The sequence below is a fragment of the Canis lupus genome, chromosome X (assembly GCF_011100685.1).
Source record: "Canis lupus familiaris isolate Mischka breed German Shepherd chromosome X, alternate assembly UU_Cfam_GSD_1.0, whole genome shotgun sequence".
In the NCBI taxonomy this organism is placed as follows: Eukaryota; Metazoa; Chordata; class Mammalia; order Carnivora; family Canidae; genus Canis; species Canis lupus.
Window position 1 is genome coordinate 53,192,808 of NC_049260.1, and position 13,928 is coordinate 53,206,735.

Genomic DNA, 13,928 nt, shown 5'->3' on the forward strand with positions numbered 1-13,928 from the left:
TAATTTCTGCCTGATTAGCTCTAAATTCTGCAGTCATGAAGTCTCTTGAGTCCTTTATACTTTTTTCTAGAGCCACCAGTAGGTGTATAATAGTGCTTCTGAATTGGCTTTCTGACATTGAATTGTAATCCAGATTTTGTAACTCTGTGGGAGAGAGGACTGTTTCTGATTCTTTCTTTTGAGGTGAGGTTTTCCTTCTAGTCATTTTGCTCAGTGCAGAGTGGCCAAAAGCAAGTTGTATTGGGAAAAAGAGAAAAAGAGAGGAGAGAAAGAAGGAAAGAAAAGAGAAAGAGAAAAAAAAGGGAAGAAAAAGGAAAAAAAAAACGAAAAAAAAAAAAAAGAAGAAGAAAAAGAGAAAGAAAAAGAAAGGAGAAAAAAAGGGGGTGGGGGATGGAAACAAATCAAAAAGCAAAACAAAACAAAAACAAAAACAAAAACAAACAAACAAAAAAAAGAACCACCGGGGAGTATCTTCTGATTCTGTGTACTTTAAGTCCCTTGGCTTCTCCTGGAAGTTGTCCGTCTAGCTGGTGTTCTGGGGGAGGGGCCTGTTGTGCTGATTTTCAGGTGTTAGCAGTTGGGGGAGCTGCTGTGCCTCTGCCTGGTGCAGGGCTCGGTGGGGGTTGTTTACCCCGTGAGGCCGCAGGAGGAACAGCCCCAGTGGCGGGGCAGCTCTGGAAACCTGGATTCAGCTCCGGCAGGAACTCCGTCTGCAGGGCCTGGAGGCTCCGGGGCGGGGCCGCTGATCTGCTCAGCTGGGGCAGGAGCGTCCTCGCTGTCCTGGGCCCTCCCGGCCTCTGCCTGGCCCGGGGGAGGCGGGATCCTGGGCTGTGTCCCGGCGCCCTGTGCTCCGGAGCCTGCGCTGGTGGATTCGCGCTCCAGGGCCGCAGCCCCCTCCGCGGAGCCGCCGCCCGAGCCCCTCCGAGCTGCTCCTGGAACCGCGCAGCCCCCTCCGCACGGAGCCTCTTCCTCTGCCCGAGCCCCTCCGAGCTGCTCCCGGGGCCGCGCAGCCCCCTCCGCGGAGCCGCCGCCCGAGCCCCTTCAGCTGCTCCGGGTCCCGCCGGGTCCCCCGTGCGCGCTGCAGCCCTTAGGGAGCTCGGCGCACTCTCCTGGGCGCGCAGTTGCTGTTACTGTCCCCGGGAGCCCGAGGGCATCCTCGCCCTCCTGGGTCCTGCTCCAACTCCCCGCGAGCCCCTTTCCCCCGGGAAGGTCGGTGCAGCTCCTGCTCCTCCGGGACGGGGCTCTCCTGTCCTGGGGACACTCGCCCCGGCCTCAGCCCGGCTCCTCGCGGGGCCCCTCCCCCTTGGAGGCCTTTGTTCCTTTATTTCTTTTTCCCCGTCTTCCTACCTTGATAGAAGCGCGAACTCCTCTCACTGTAGCATTCCAGCTGGTCTCTCTTTAAATCTCAGGCCGAATTCATAGATTTTCAGGATAATTTGAAGGTTTTCTAGGTAGTTTGGTGGAGACAGGTGATTTGGGGACCCTACTCTTCCGCCATCTTGCTCCCTCCAATCAGATTTTATTTATTTACTCATGAGAGACACAGAGAGAGAGGCAGAGACATAGGCAGAGAGAGAAGCAGGCTCCACGCAGAGAGCCGGATGTGGGACTTGGTCCCGGGACTCCAGAATCATGCTCAACCACTGAGCTACCCAGGCATCCCAAGAAACAAATTTTTTACAAAAACGTTAAGCATGTATGATAACTAAAGACATTTGAAAAGGGACGAAATTGAAGGACTTACCTTATCGGATTTCAAGATTGAATATAAAGCTACAGTAATAATGACAGTTGGTATTGATGACAAAAATAGACATATAGATAAATAAAACAAAACAGACAGCACAGAAATAGATCCAACCATCCTTTATCAATTAATCTTTACAAGGTGCAAGGCAATTCAATGGGAAAAGGCAGAACTTAACAAATGGATTTTAACAAATGAGAATTAAATGTGGATAAAATGAGTACATCATGCACAATTAACTGAAAATAGATCATAGACATATAAGTTCTAAAAATTATAAAATTGTTAGAAGAAAATATAGAAGCAAATCTTTGTGACTTTGAGTTAGCTATGACAACCAAAACACAGCAGCAAAAGATTGGACTTCATCAAAATTTAAAACTATTGGAGGATCCCTGGGTGGCTCAGCGGTTGAGCATCTGACTTCAGCCCGGGGTGTCATCCCGGAGTCCCGGGATCGAGTCCGCATCAGGCTCTCTGCATGGAGCCTGCTTCTCTCTCTGCCTGTGTCTCTGCCTCTCTTTCTGTGTCTCTCATGAATAAATAAATAAACTCTTTAAAAAAACTTAAAACTATTGTTGATCAAATAAAACTATCAAGGCAATGAAAAGAAAACCCATAGTATGGAGAAAATAATTGTAAATTATATATCTTATAGGAAATATGTATATATAATATGTAAATTATTCTTAATAACAATAAAAAGACGATACTTTCTTTTATGATAGTCACACAGAGAGAGAAAGAGAGGCAGAGACACAGGCAGAGGGAGAAGCAGGCTCCATGCACCGGGAGCCCAACGTGGGATTCAATCCCGGGTCTCCAGGATCGCACCCTGGGCCAAAGACAGGCGCCAAACCGCTGCGCCACCCAGGGATCCCAAGACAATACTTTTTAAATGGGCAAAGAGTTTGAATAGACATTACTTCAAAGAACATTGGTAAAATGCCAAAAAAGAAATGATAGATATGAACATCTTTCACTACACCAGTAGTCATTATGCATATGCAAACCAAATCTACAGTTAAATATCATTTTGCACCCACTAGGGTGGCTATAACACGTATATAAACAGTATATAAAATAACAAGTGTCTGCAAGAATGTGAGAAAATGTAAACCCTCCTAAATTGTGGGAATATAAAATTGTGTGGCCATGTTGGTAAACTGGGGGGTAGTTCCTTAAAATGTCAAATATAAAGTTACCATATAACCCAGCAATTCTACTCTTAGGTATATAAAACTTACGTCCACATAAAAGCTTTCATACAAAAGTTCATAGCAGCATTATTCATAATAACTAAAATAAATGGAAATAATCCCAATGTCCATGAACTGATGAGTGCATAAACAAGATATGGCTTGTCTATACAATGTAATATTACTCAGCCATAAAAAAGGATGAAATGCTGATACATACCTCAACATAGATGAACCCTGAGAACATATGCTAAGTGAAAGAAGCCCACATATTGTGTGATTCCATTTATATGAAATGTCCAGAAACTAGATTAGTCATTGCTTAGGGCTGGGAATGGGCAATGGGAGATTGTCAGGTAATGACTACAGGATACAGGATTTCTATTTAGGGTGATGAAAATTTGTAAAATTGATTATGGCAATAGATGCATAACTCTGTGATATGCCAAAAGTCATTGAACTATATACTGAATTATATGATATGTGAATTATATCTCAATAAAGCTGTTACAAAAACCCTTGAGGCTTTAATAAAGATAGTTTCAGACATAAAATAGATGAAATAACTCACTGCTAGTAGACCTACTCTACAAGAAATATTAAAGGAATTTCTTCAAATGGTAGACAAATGATACCGGTGGGAATCTTGGACTACACAAAGAAATGAAGAGCTCCAGAAAGGCAGTAATGGTAAATATATGTAAAGACTCTGTTTTCTTACCATTTAAATAGGTATAAAAGATTATGGGCTATTTAAAGAAGGAGCAACCATGTATGACAGATTTTATAATATATGTTGAAGTGAGTTATATGAAAGCAAGTGCACAAAGATCAGGAAGAGAGAAATGGAAGCGTTCTGCTATAAGATTCTCATACTATAAATGAAGAAGTATAAATTACTTGAATATATCACTTGATTGTGATATAGTAAAGATATTTAATATAAGCCCTAAAGTAACCACTGAACTAATACAACAAAGAATTATAGCTAATCATCCAAAAAAGGATAAAAAATGGAATGATAAAAAAGCAGTGAATTAATCAGAAAGAAATCAGAAAAAGAAGAAGAGAGAAACAAAAATCGGATAAAACAAAAAATCATATTGCAAGATGGTATATATAAAGCCAAACATATCAATAATGTAATGGTCTAAATATATCCATTACAATACAAAGACTGGGTAAAAATGTAAGATCCAACTGTATGCTGTTTAAAAGAAACTTACTTTAAATATAAAAATCTATTATATTAAAAGTAAAAAGATAACAAAAATACCATGCAAACACTAGCCAAAAGAGAGCAGGAGTACCTCTACTAACCTCAGAAAAACTAGACTTTAGAACCAGGAATGCTATCAGGAATAAAAACATTACATAATGATAAAAGTGTCAGTTCCCCAAGAAGACATAAATATTCTAAATGTGTACACACTTTCAAAAAATATAAGGCAAAAACTGATAAATCTGAAAGGAGGAATAGATAAATTCACAAGTATAATTGAAGACTTCAACACTGCTTTCTTAGTAATTGATAGAACAAGTAGGCAGAAAATGCTAAAGAATATAGATTACATAAACAATGCAATCAGTCCACTTGAGCTAACTAATATTTATAGAGCACTCCACTTAACAGTAGAATAGACATTCTTTTTAAGCACACTTGAAATAGTCACTGACATAGACCATATTCTAAGTCATAAGGCAAACTTTAAAATTGAAAAGGATACAAATCATACAAAATATGTTCTCAAACTATAATGAAATTAAATAAGAGATTAATAACAAAATATCTTGAGAAATTTCAAAATTTTTGTAAAGTAAACAACACATTTCTAAATACCTTCTGCATCAAAAGGAAGAATCAAGGAAATTTAAAATATTCTGAACTAAATGAAAATGAAAATAAGCATCAATTTTTGTAGTATGTAGCTATCACTGTGCTTAGGAAGAAAATTATAGCATTAAATTCTTACATTAGAAAAGAAAAAAGAGGGATCCCTGGGTGGTGCAGCGGTTTGGCGCCTGCCTTTGGCCCAGGGCGTGATCCTGGAGACCCGGGATCGAATCCCACATCGGGCTCCCGGTGCATGGAGCCTGCTTCTCCCTCTGCCTGTGTCTCTGCCGCGCTCTCTCTCTGTGACTATCATAAATAAATAAAAAATTAAAAAAAAAAAGAAAAGAAAAAAGACCTTATGTTGGTAATGTAAACCTCTAAATAGCAAAATTAAAGAAAAAAGAGCAGATGAGAATTTAACCTAAACCAAGCAGAAGGAAGAAAATAATATAGATTGGAGGAGAAGTGAATGAAGTAAAAAAGGGAAAGATATTAGTGGAAATAAATGAAACCAATAGATGGTTCTTTCCAAAGATCAATACGATTGATAAACTTGAAGCAAATCTGAATAAGAAAAAGAAGACACACATTACCAACATCAGAAATGAGAGAGATCTCTGATTGCACAGACATTAAAAGGATAATAAAGAATTACTACAAACAACTCTATGCCCATAATTTAGCAATTTAAATAAAATAAACCAATTCCTTAGAAGAGATCAACCATCAAAAATCACTCAAGAAGACATAGATAGCCTAAATAATCCTGTGTTTATTAAATAAAGTGAATTTACTGTTTAAAAACTTCCAAAGATACAAATGCAATGAAACGCCGGGACACCTGCACCCCGATGTTTATAGCAGCAATGGCCACGATAGCCAAACTGTGGAAGGAGCCTCGGTGTCCAACGAAAGATGAATGGATAAAGAAGATGTGGTTTATGTATACAATGGAATATTACTCAGCTATTAGAAATGACAAATACCCACCATTTGCTTCAACGTGGATGGAACTGGAGGGTATTATGCTGAGTGAAGTAAGCCAGTCGGAGAAGGACAAACATTATATGTTCTCATTCATTTGGGGAATATAAATAATAGTGAAAGGGAATATAAGGGAAGGGGGAAGAAATGTGTGGGAAATATCAGAAAGGGAGACAGAACGTAAAGACTGCTAACTCTGGGAAACGAACTAGGGGTGGTGGAAGGGGAGGAGGGCGGGGGGTGGGAGTGAATGGGTGACGGGCACTGGGGGTTATTCTGTATGTTAGTAAATTGAACACCAATAAAAAATAAATTAAAAAAAAAAGAAAAAGAAGGTCAAACATTTTCACATTTCTTGGCCAATTCTTTAAAATTGTTCATATTCAAAAAAATAAAATAAAATTGTTCATATTCCTTTTCAACTAGGAAAAAAAAAAAAACTTCCAAAGAAGAAAATTCAGGCCCAAATAGTTTTACTGATGAATTTTACTAAATATTGACAAAGAAATTATACCAATTCTACACACTTCCCAATAGAAAATAGGATATCGCGCTTTATGAGGCCTATCTCATTTTATGAGGCCAGCATTTCATTAATACCAAAACAAAGATATTAAAAGAAAACTGTTGATTAAAATCCTTTCTTCAAAAAACTCTTTAGCAAAACATTAACATCAAACCCCACAATACATAAAATGGGTAATACAATACTACTAGGTAGGCTTTTTAAAAAAATTTTTATTTAATTATGATAGTCACACAGAGAGAGAGAGAGAGAGGCAGAGACATAGGCAGAGGGAGAAGCAGGCTCACGCACCGGGAGCCCGACGCTGGGATTCAATCCCGGGTCTCCAGGATCACGCCCTGGGCCAAAGGCAGGTGCTAAACCACTGTGCCACCCAGGGATCCCTACTAGGTACGTTATATCTTAGGATAACAACCTGATTCAACATTTTGAAAAATCAATCTATTATTCACCATTTTAACAGATGAAATAAGGAAAACCATACTATCATATCATATGGTAAGCATTTTCTGCAATTGATGCAGAAAAAATATTCAACAAAATTCAACACCTATTTCTGATAAAAACTCTCAGCAAACTAGAAATAGATAAGAACTTCCTTAATCTAATAAAAAGCATCAGTGAAAAATATACTCTAATGTCATACTTAATTAGTTTAAAAACAAAGCAAGGATGTCCTCTCTCACCACTCCTGTTCAGTGTCATACTGGAAGTCCTATCATGTGTAAAAAGACAAGAAAAGAAATGAGGCATCCAGATTGGAAAGGAAGAAATAAAATTGTCCTTATTCACAGGTGACATTATTGTTCACCCAGAAATCCCAATAAATCTACAAAAATCTCCTAAAACTAATAAATGAGTTTAGCAAGATTGCAGAATAAAATGTCAGAAAAAAAATAAAAAAATAAAATGTCAGTATACATACCGGCAATGAATAAGTAGAATTTGATATTTTAAAAATACCATTTACAATAATGCTGGAAATGAAATGCTTAAGTATAAATTTAACAAAAATCTATATACATTTTGCTGAAAACTATAAAATATTGATGAAAGAAATCAAAGATGTAAATAAATAGAAAAATATATTCTATATTCATGTGTTAGAAGTCTCAATGTTGTTAAAATGTCGGTCCTCCCAAGTTGATGTATAAATTAATTGCAATTCCAATCAAAATCCCAACAGAATTTTGGGGGAGATATAGACAAGTTGTTATCATACCAAAAATAAATAAAACAAAATAAAACCATTCATTAATCTCAATATTCATTAATTCCATCAGTATTGAAATTAGCCAGATTGTCTCAAATGGCAGTTTTTAATCCTATATCTTTCTGAATCAAGATCCAAGTAAAATTTACATATAGCAATTGACTTTTGCTCTTACAATTTATTTTCAAAGTCAGGACTGAAGAAGAGATGTTTGCTTTTGAGGATACACCACAAACAGGTTGCTTGTAGATTAGAGCTTCCCTCAGTTTGGATTTTGCTGATTGCATCCCTATGGTATAATTGAACATGTTCCACTGCCGTTTGTATATCTTGTAAACAAGGTAGTTAGATCTAAAGCATGAATTGGCAAACTATAGCCTACACACAAAATCCAGCCTGCAGCCTATTTTTGTGCTGCCCCTTAAGTTAAAAAGTGTTTTTTTGTGTGTTATGGTCTGTAAGTTTGTGCTCCCTCTTCCAGATTCATATGCTGAAATTCTAAATCACCCCAAAGGTTATGGTATTAGTAGGTGGAGCTTTTGGGACGTTATTAGGTCCTAAGAGTAGAGCCCTCATGAATGGGATTAATACTTTTATAAAAGAGAACCCACTGAACCCTCTAGCCCATTCCACTATACGAGGACATAATGAAAAGGTGCCAGTCATAAACCAGAAAAATGGCTTTAGTGCTATTGCCTAGATATTGGACTTCTAGCATCCAGAACCGTGAAAAATATGTTTCTATTGTTTATAAGGAATCGGTCTGTGGAATTTTGTTGTAGCAGTTCAAACAGGCTAAGACATTACATTTTTAAAGAACTGTAAAAATTCAAAACAAAACAAAAAATATGCAAGAGAATCAATAGGTCTTCATAGCCTAAAACATTTAATTTCTGTCCTTTTATAAATAATGTTTTGAACTTCTGGTTTAGAGAACTGATACTCTGACTATTTAAAATATATTTTTTAAAAGGCTGGGGACCAATACTTAAATCAGACAAAATAGACTTGAAAACAAAGACTGTAATGAACTACACACACACACACACACACACACACACACACACACACACAAGTTTTAAATTTGGGATGCCTGGGTGGCTCAGCGGTTGAGTGTCTGATTTTGGCTCAGGGGATGAGCTAAGGATCTGGAAACTGAGTCCCGCAACAGGCTCCCTGCAGAGCCTGCTTCTCCCTCTGCCTAGGTCTCTGCCTCTCTCTCCATGTCTCTCATAAAAAGAAAAAAAAAGGTGAAAATTTACTAAGATCAGGAGTCTAGTTCACTAGTTCTTAGTAGTCTAGTTCTCTGATGTCAATTTTCTGGTGTTGACATTGTACTACAAGTATATAAGATGTCAGTCACTCTGAGGTCAAAGTTACCTGGGACTCTGTACCTTGCAACTTTCTACAAGTCTAGAGTAATTTCAAAGTAAAAATAAAATAAAACCCTCAAATTTATTTAAAAAAATCATTTTTAGGGGTGCTTGGGTGGCTCATTCTGCTAAGCATCTATCTGACTTGGGCTCAGAACGTGATATTGGTGTCCTAGGATGGACCCCTACATCAGGCTCCCAGCTCAGCATGGAGTCTGTTTCTCCTTCTCTCCCTCCCCCTCACTCATGTGCTCATTCTCTCTCAAATAAATAAATAAATAAATAAATAAAACCTTTTTTATTTTATTTTTTTTAAGATTTTATTTATTTATTCATGAGAGAGAGAGAGAGAGAGAGAGAGAGAGAGAGGAAGAGACAGAAGCAGGCTCCATGCAGGGAGCCTGACATGGGACTTGATCCTTGGTCTCCAGGATCACGCCGTGGGCTGAAGGCAGGCACTAAACCGCTGAGCCACTGGGGCTGCCCCAATAAAACCTTTTTTAAAAGTCACTTTTTAAAATGCCTGTTATAAACAAATTCAAAACGTAAACAAAAAGAATATTTTAAATTTTCCAAATATTTAAAGTTGATAATATGACATCAGTTTAAGTTCACAATATTCATGGGATTAAAATAGAATTTTATTGGATTCAGAGTAAAAAATTTATCTGTCATAACATCACTCAAAACTGCATGTTACCTGCATGTGTGCATAAAATACATAAAATGAGCAATTTTTAAAAAGATTTTATTTATTTATTTGAAAGAGAGAGAGCATGAGCAGGGAGAGAGGGAAGCAGACTCTCCACTGAGTAGGGAGCCTAATGAGAAACTAGATCCCAGGACCCAAGGATCACAACCTAAGTTGAAGGCAGATGCTTAACTGACTGAGCCGCCCAGGTGCCCCTAAAGTGAGCAAAGAAACTGTAAAAAGAGACAAAGAAAGTCATTATATAAAGATAAGCAGGGATTAATCCAACAGGAGGTTATAACAACTGTAAATATCTATGCAGCAAACACTGGAGCATGTGAATACATAAAGCAATTCTAGTGGGCATAAAGAGACATAAATGACAATAAAATAATAGTAGAGCACTTTAATACTCCACTTATATCAACGGATAGATCATTCAGGCAGATAATAAATAAACAGTGTCTTTGAATGACACATTACACCAGATGGACATAACAGATTTATATAGAACATTCCATCTAAAAATAAGTGCATATGGAACATTCTCTAGAAAAGATCATATGCTAGGCAACAAAACAAGTTTCAATAAATTTAAGGAGATTGAAATTATACCCTGCATCTTTTTCGACCACAATGAGAAGAAACTATAAATTAATCACAAGAAAAAAACCTGGAAAAAACACAAACAAATGGACATTAAGCAACATGTTACTAAAAATCCAATGGGTCAATGAAGAAATCAAAGAAGAAATTTAAAAGATGATCACAAATAAAATGAAAACACAAATGTTCTAAGTCTTTGGGATTGGATGAAAGCAATTCTAAGAGGAAAATCAATAGCAATGTAGACCTACCCCAAGAAACAAGAAAAATCTCAAATAAACAATCTAATTTTCCACCAAAAGGAACTAGAAAAAGAACAAAAAAGGCCCCAGGTGAGTAGAATGAAAGAAATAATAAAGATAAGATCAGAAATAAATCACAGAGTCAAAAAAAGATGAATCAACGAAACCAAGAGCTGCTTCTTTGAAAATATACATAAAATTGATAAATCCTTAGGTAGACTCATCAAGAAAAAAATAAAATTTTAAAAAGAAGAAAGAAAAGAAGTAACAACTGATACCACAGAAATACAAAGGATTATAAGAGAATAGTACAAAAATTATATGCCAGTATATTGGACAACCTAGCACAAATGGATAAATTCTTAGAAATATATAATTTTCCAAAACTGAATCAAGAAAAAATATAAAATCTGAACAGATCAATTAGTAATAACAAAATTGAATCAGTAATAAAAACACAACTAAAAACTTAAAAGTCCAGGACCAGATGAATTCCTCCAAACATTTAAAGAAGAGTTAATACTTATTCTCCTCAAATTATTCCAAAACAGAGAAAGGGAAGGAAATCTCCAAATACATTCTGCAACTCCAGCATTACCCTGATACCAAAACCAAAAACATCACAAGTGGGATTTATTCTAAGGTGCAAGGATGGTTCAATACCTGAAAATCAATCAATGTGATATACCACATCAACGAAACAAAGGATAAAAATCATATGATCATCTCAATAAATGGAGAAAAATTATTTAATAAAATACAACATCTGTTCATGATAAAAACTCTCAACAAAGTGGGTTTATAAGGAAAATACCTCCATATCATAAATGCCACATATGAAAACCCCAAAGTAAACATTATATTCAATGTTGAAAAACTGAGAAGTTTTCTTCTAATATCAGGAACAAGACAAGGATATTCACTCTCACCACTTTTATTCAACATAGTGCTGGAAGTCTCAGACACAATAATTAGAGAAGAAAAAGAAATGAGGCATCCATATGGCTAAGGAGGAAGTTACACCAGCACTATTTGTAGATGACATGATACTATACATAGAAAACCCTAAATACTTCACCAAAAAATTATTAGAAGTAATAAATAAATTCAATAAAGTCACAGGATACAAAATTAATACCCAGAAATTGGTAGCACTTCTATGCACTAATAATAAAGTAGCAGAAAGGGAAATTAAGAAAACAATTCCATTTATAATTGTATCTAACAGAACACCTAGGAATAAACTTAACCAGAGAGGTGAAAGACTTGTACTCTTAAAACTATAAAGTATTAATGATAGAATTGAAAATGACACAAACAAATGAAAAGATGTCTATACTCATGGATTGGAAGAATTACTATTGTTAGAATGTCCATACATCCCCAAAGCAATCTATAGATTTAATGCAATTCCTATCAAAATACCAACAATATCTTTCAGAGAACTAGAACAAATAATCCTAAAATTTATATGGAACCACAAAGTAATCTTGAAAAAGAAGAACAAAGCTTGAGGTATTGTAATCCTAGATTTCAAGATATACTACAAAGCTATAGTAATCAAAACAGTATTGCATTGGCACAAAAATAGACACATATGTCAATAGAACAGAGCCCAGAAGTAAACCCATGCTTATAATTTCAATCTACAACAAAGGAGGCAAGAATATCCAATGGGAAAACTGGACAGTAACATGCAAACAATGAAACTGGACCACTTTCTTACACCATACACAAAAATAAACTCCAAATGGACAAAAGACCTAAATGTGAGACTTGAAATCATAAAAAAGTCCTAGAAGAGAACACAGATGGTAATTTCTCTGACATCAGCCGTAGCAACGTTTTTCTAGGCATGTCTCCTAAGACAAGGAAAACAAAACCAAAAATAAACTACTGGAGGTACATCAAAATAAAAAGATTTTTCACAGCAAAGGAAATGAACAAAACAAAAAGTCAACCTACTGAATGGGAAAAGATATTTGCCAATTATGTATTCAATGAAGGCTTAATTTCCAAATATACAAAAATTTAATCAACACAACACCAAAAAACCTTACAAATAATTTGATTTAAAAATGCAAAAAAAAAAAAAAAAAAAGGCAGACACGGGCAGCTCTGGTGATTCAGCGGTTTAGCACCACCTTCAGCCCAGGGCATGATCCTGGAGACCCGAGATGGAGACCCGGGATTGAGTCCCACATTGGGCTCCCTGCATGGAGCCTGCTTCTCCCTCTCTCTGCCTGTGTCTCTGCCTCTCTCTCTCTCTCTCTCTCTCTGTGTCTCTCATGAATAAATAAATAAAATCTTTAAAAATGGCAGACACTTCAATAGACATGTTTTGTTTTTTGTTTTTTTTGGGGGGTTTGTTTTCAATAGACATTTTTGTAAAGAGGATGTACAGTTGGCCAACAGATGTATGAAAAGATGTTTTGCATTATTAATCATCATAGAAATGCAAATTAAAATGAGATATCATCTCATACCTGTCAGAATGGCTAACATAAAAAAGATAAGGAGCAAGTGTTGGCAAATATATGGAGACCAAGGGACACTCCTGCACTGTTGGTGAGAATGTAAATCAGTGCTGTCACTGTAGTTAAGACATGTGGAGGCTCCTCCATAAATTAAACATAGAAATATCATGCGATCTGGTTATTCCACTACTGAGTATTTACCAAAAGAAAATGAAAACAGTAATTTGAAAAGATAAATGCACTTCTATGTTTATTGCAGCATTATTTAATGGTCGAGATATTGAAGTCACCTAAGTGTCCATTGAGATATATATAGTTGAATATTACACAGCCATAAAAGGATGAGTTCTTGCCGTTTACAACATCATCCATGGACCTAGAGGGTATTATGCTATGTGAAATAAGTCAGACTGAGAATGACAAATGTCACATGATTTCATTTACATATGGAATCTAAAAAATAAAACAAATAAAGAGCAGAATTAGGCCTACAAATACAGAGCATTGGTGGTTGCCAGAGGGACTAGGCAGAGTGGAGTATACAAAATGGGTGAAGTGGAGTGGGAGATCAAGGTTTCTAGTTATGGAATAAATAAATCACAGAAATAAAATAGCGCACCATAAGAAATATAGTCAATGATATTGTAATAGCATCCTATGGTGGCAGCTGTCCCTGTGGTGAGCATAGCATAATGTATACAGAAGTTGAATCACTATGTTGTACAACTGAAACTAATGTAACATTGTGTATCACCTCTACTCAAGTAAAATATTTTTTAAAGATAAAACATGTTGTTACATAGATATTGTTCTGATAAGATTTTCTAAATCCTCCTGAGGCAGGTTTTATTTATATTTTCTTAAGAATCTACCCATCTCTTTGATGTTTTTAAACTTGTTTGCATACATATGTACATAGTACTCATATAAATAAAAAAACTCCATTATTACTCTTGGCCTTAATTTTAATCCCACTTTTATCACTAATAAATTTCTGAGCAATTTGAAATAAATCACTTTTCCTGTTTTAGTCTCA